At 37.1% G+C, this 6,004-nt stretch overlaps 1 pseudogene; it reads left to right on the forward strand.

Annotated features, from left to right (window-relative positions):
• Positions 1-1,409: 1,409 nt before the first annotated feature.
• LOC117284548 lies at positions 1,410-1,529 on the forward strand (annotated as a pseudogene).
• Positions 1,530-6,004: the final 4,475 nt, after the last annotated feature.

The raw sequence follows: 6,004 nt of genomic DNA on the forward strand, positions 1-6,004 counted from the left end.
GTATTAGCTCCAAAAGCCTTACTTTCACATGGCTTAGAGTCCTACAGTTTGAGAAGCTCTCAAAAGAACAAATGATGTTTCAAACAGTTACGAGATCTTCCTTCTTGCTAGATCTTCTACTTCTGCCACGTCCCCTGAAATTTTTAGTTCAGATCTATAGAAGTTTATTTCAGCCTGAACTTCATTATTAACTCTACAGTATGTTATTTTAAAAAATATACAACTAGGTAAATATTTCAGCATACGAAGCATCGTAGATTCCAAGGGTCATTATTATGCAGCCCCTTTGCTCTCATTAAAGCAGCACTGCAGCAACATTCAAACGGTTCTACCTGAGGATCATTGCTTTGCTTTGCTCCCTTTGCTTTTTCCATACACAATAGTAGTAATAGCAACAGCGATAATAGTAATAACAAATATCATAAAATATTTGTTCTGTGCCACATACATATCTGAGAGTCTTGCATGAATTAATTCTTTATTTTGCTCACATTAACTGTGGTGTTTAATTCATCCAGGTTTGCCTGGCTCTCCCTACTAACACTGAAAGACTGGAATCCCAGGAATCACATTAGTCTCAGGCCAACTAGGATGGCTGGTCACCCTGATCAATTCTTAGAACTAAATGCTGTTATTATTATTGTCAGTTGAGTCACAGAGAGATTGTGTAATTTGCCCAAAGATACATAATGGCAGGTAGCAAAGTCAAGGTACAGGGTCTGTCTTCTTAGCTACCACCTTAGAGGAAAACTGGACTTAGGATGGGACTCAGGGAAGTTGGTCCTAGGTTGCTCCTGAGAGGAAGGGCTTCTTGGGGCAGACATATTGGTTATAAGAGCATCCAGGGTTCTCCATCCCCTGATCTAAAGTAAGTTAGTGGATAACTCTCACTCTGCTCTTTAATAGCGACATAAAAAGCAAGTGAGCACAAGTTTTTTTTGTTTGTTTGCTTGATTTGTTTTGCTTTGTTTTTTGTTCTTTACAGTTTCCACTTAAGAAATTTGATCCGGGTGTGGTGGCGCATGCCTGTAATCCTCACACTAGTGAGGCTGAGACAGGAGGATCACCACAAATTTGAGGCTAGCCTGGGCTACATACTGAGTTCAAGGCCAGCTTGAACTGCACAGTAAGACCCTATCTCAAAAAAAAGAAAATAGAAAGAAATTTAGAAATTTGAAAGCACTGTATATATGCACCAGGGGACACTACATGCCACCGTGTGTGATTAGATTGTAGTCATCACCCGCCATGCCCAATTCACTCCTGCAGCTGACCCCACACCCTCTAGTCTTTACTGCTTAACTTATTGGTGCACCTAAACCCCCCTAATTTCTTACTAGAACGTGATTTCTTTCTCTACTGAAGGCTTCTTGTTCACTGTAGTTTTAGTCTTCACAATTACTTTTTCTATCGCTTCTCGGCCTTTTGGCTAAGATCAAGTGTAGCATAATTACTTTTTCTACTTACTGTAAGATTATATAAATTTATTTTATGTTACAGCTCATATCTACAGAGAAAATGTACCATCATTTTATCTAGAGTTGATTATGGTCATAAGCAGTGACCAACCACTGGTGAGGGAGGGAATTAATTAAAAATCACCACTTAAATCACTCCCATCTGATTGCTTGAATAGTACTTTTAGAAAGACATCTCTCATTTGAATGAAACATTCTTTCTCTCACCACCTCCTTTGCTTATCTCCCTAAGGTGATACCCAGGGACAGGCTACTACTTCTTTTCAGTAGTGGGAAAGCGTTGATGTCCGTGGGATTTATTCGTTCTGTGTCACTATCTTGAATTATGATCCATGTATGGAAAATCCATCCAAAGAGAGTTAAATGGGAGACTGAAACAATGGCTTCAAAAGTTTCTATTGGCTAGTGTCAAATAGGAGGGAAAAAAACCTATTTCAACAGAGCCTGTTATTCCTGTCCTTTTCTGAGAACCGAGAGGTAGACCTCATAGCCCTGGGCAAATTTCCAACGCTGCTCTGGGCAGTCATTGGACACATTTCTTTCCCAGCCTCTGTAGTCTCTCATCAAGTCACAGACTTTAGAGATAAAAGTTTATTCTAGGGCTAGGGATGTAGCTCATTGATAGGACACTTGCTTAATACGTTCGCGGCCCTTGGTTCAATTCCCTGCACTGAAAACAAAACAAAACAAAATGTACCATTATATATATACATATATATATATATATATATATACACACACACACACACCATAATATGTATAATTATTATGTGTCAGTTTTTGAAAGCTCATTCTGACATGAATGTTCCTCAGAAAAGTAAGCACAGAATTATCCTATGATTCAACATAGGGTGTGAGCCAAAAATAATTTAAATCAGAGCTTCAGGGACCTTAGTATATTTATGTTCATAACAGCATGATTCATAGTCTCCCAAAGTTATTAACAATCCAAATGTTCTGGACAGGTAAATGAAAAAGCAATATGTGGTAAATGTATCCAATGAAAAACAATTTGGCCTTAAAGAGAAATGAAATTCTATCCAATGACACACATGGTGAAACTTGAAGATATGCTAAATGAAATAAGCCAGAAATGTATATCTGATTCCATTTATATGAGGGACCTAGAGCAGTCAAATTCAGAGCCAGAAAACAGAATGGTGACTGTCTGGGGCTGAAGGAAGGGATGATTGGCAAGGTAGATACAGTGTTTCATTTGGGAAAGGTGAGGCGTTCTAGAGCAGGATGGTGCTAATGGTTGCGCAATAGAGTCAATGCAAGCAATGTCACCCAACTGACACATAAAATTATTACAGCAAAATTTTTATGTTCTATATAATTTAACACATTTAAAAACCTAACCCTTGTGGAGATTACAATCCTGGAGAAAGAGAAGGATGATAAGTACAAGCAAAAATTATTTTTAAAGAATAGTCAACTTGTGGGACCAGGGATTTAGCTCAGTGGTTTCTACGCCTGCTTTGCAAACTCAAGGTCCCGAGCCCATCCCTGGTATGAAAAAAAAAAAAAGAATAGTCAACTTGTGTTTCATTCTAGACCAGCTTGTGAGTTGACTCCATTTCGCAGATAAGAAAATAGAGAACTAGGGTGGATGTAGCTCAGAGGTACAGCACTTCCTTAGCATGCATAAGGCCCTGTGTTCAATCCATAGGACAATAAAAATATTTTTTACAAAGGCTACAAACCAGAGGATAGAGAGGATAAGTAACACAGTTTGTTCACTAAGACCCTTGTTGTCTGACCCCTCAGTCAATGATTTTTCCATTGAATCCTATTTCCTTGTCAAGGTACTTTTATTAGTTCTATCTTATCTGAACCACTTAATCAGATTCTGGGTTTAAGTTCCAACTCAATTGCTTCCTGAAAGTTTGATATTGGGATTTCCTCTTCAAGGAAATGGAGGTAGCAAAACCTATTTGACAAAGGTTAAATATAATTTGTTACACTTACACCTTGGTACAAAGTCAGTAAAAGTTAGATCCTTTTTTAGGTCCCTCAAACTGCCTCACCAGGATTTGTTTACTCGTAAGTGATGAATACTTTCTGTCTAGCTATTTCTGCAAACATATTGCAGTGTTTGAGTTATTATAAATCATTCTGGAAATATAGTTTACATATAAAGAATACTGACTCACTTGAAAACCCTGGGAAATAAGCCAGATACATATATATATGACTCTTATTTAGCTGGGAGGGAACTTTTAAGCTAAAAATTTAGTGAAGAATTCACTCTTAGCTCTTATAAACTAAGTTATTCTCTTTTTCAGAATAAAAGCAAATTCTTTGATATTTCTACTAGCTATTTAAAAAATCAAAACCATTTTTATTCCTAGAAGACACTTATCTCAAACAAAAAATGTAGATTAGACATAAATTACCACTCTACTGCATGGTTTATAAGTATCCAGTCTTCCAAGAAGAATAGTGAGTTTTCTCTGTTCTAAAATAAATTTTAGAAAAATGAACATCTTTCTCAACTGATAGCAGAACATCTCAGGGTATTACAGTTTTTTACTACAGCCCTCTTTCCTCTGATACACAACCTTTGCAGCTCTAAGGAACTCTGAACCTAGTCATTTGATTATACCCTCTGAGTTAAGAATCTTTGCCTACTCTTCCTACTGTATTCGAGGGTTAAAGAGACCATTTTACACACGTCTTCAAAACACTTCTCTGTATAGAATTGCTACTGACCTTCAGGTTCAGGAAAGAATTTGTCCTACTCCTAAATAGGAAAATTACAATGACTATAGATAGAAGAATTGCACAGAAATGAATGCCTTGGGCCATATTGCTAGGAAGAGACATCTTGCATGGTCTTGTGAAAGATAATGGTAATTTATGTTGGATTGCCCAAAATGTCACTACAGAAGATATAGATCGCTCAGCTGGTAAATCAGAGTCAAGTGCCTCAGAGTGTGACTTTGAAGGAAGGAGTTGGGATTTATGAACAAGAGATGGGTCGTGTATTTTAATGAACTTGGGCCCAAATTCTAGATACACGCTTTACTCAATTAAGTCACTTGGCTCTTGAACCCTTTAACTTCTTAAGTAAAAATATAAATAATAATCATAAATATTAAATACTACTTATGTTAAATATGAAAAAGAATGATTTCTTTAAAAATAAATATATTGTTTTTCTTAAATATCAGCTTTCTCTAATACATTTTTAATTTTTAAAAAATTGTTATTGATCCATGTCTGTGGTACATGATGATCACATTCATCATAGCGAATTGGTACATAAACGTGATTTTTCTTAATTATTTTAAAATCCATTTTCCCTCCTCCTCCTCCTCCTCCTCCCTGCATCTCTTGGACCATGTATACATATTTCATACATGTTTGCAGTGCATGATTATCATGTTCCCTGCAGGGTTTTGTGCATGTTCGCAGCGCTTCACAATCCCACCCGCCTTTTAAAATCCCATCCCTCTCCCTTCCCCGTGCCCTCTCTGCATCTCTTCCCCCTCCCAGTATGCCACTGTTCCATCTCGGTATTCCCTATTGTCTTTTTATCTTGCATTTTATTTATATTTTGATTTTCTCATACATGAGAAACCATGTGATAGTTAAGCTTGTTTGTCTGATTTACTCAAGATTTCTATCTCAAGGTTCATCCACTTTTCAAACATACAAATGCACAGATATACATACATACAAAGTAAAATCTGACTTTTGTTTTTTATCATAGTTTTTCCTGATTTAAAATTTTCAATGGATTTTTTTGTTTTGTTTTGTTTTTTGAGACAGGGTCTCACTATGCAGTTGAGACTGACCTGGAACTCACTATGTAGCCCAGGCTGGTCTCAAACTCACAGTGATCCTCCTGCCATAGCCTCCCGAGTGCTGGGATTACAGGCGTGCGACACCACGCCCGGCTTCAATGAACTTTTAAAGTACTATAATAAAAGTATATTAACTATTTTCTGAAACTTGATTATGTCATTTAACATTAGTTCTAGATCTGTTTACTGTTGTAGGTCTTGCATCATGGTCTTAGTCATATTCAAAGTACCATAAATGCAGCCCTGAGGTCTCCTGCTTCACAACAACTAGCAAACAAAGCTCAAATTCAAGACTTGAGGATCATATAAGAACATAAGTGAGCGTTTTTCACCTGCTGAATCTGGGTGCTTTGTCTTGATTTCATATTCCAGCCTGTGTAAAATGTAATCCAGATCAGAGTCAACTTTCTGGAACATCATATCCAGTGTATTGAATTCCATCTCTGTGTTAAATAGTTCACCAAAGCTGTTAAGAGAAAAAGAGAGAGTAAGGCTGGAGGTCAGGGAGAAAGAGAGGGAGGGGATTGAGTTACTAACAGTGAAAGCCAAGCTACTCACTGCAGAAGTCAGAATATACAGACAAGCAAGGGGCAGTGGCAAGAATAGTCCATATGGTAAAACATCAGAATAGAAGTTATCAGTATGAACTCAAGGGCACTTTATTTTGGTTACATATAAAAAATATATACATATAATTTCCTTGCCCTGACAGCT

This window comes from Fukomys damarensis, unplaced genomic scaffold (assembly GCF_012274545.1).
Source record: "Fukomys damarensis isolate Sample0158 unplaced genomic scaffold, DMR_v1.0_HiC HiC_scaffold_37, whole genome shotgun sequence".
Lineage (NCBI taxonomy): Eukaryota > Metazoa > Chordata > Mammalia > Rodentia > Bathyergidae > Fukomys > Fukomys damarensis.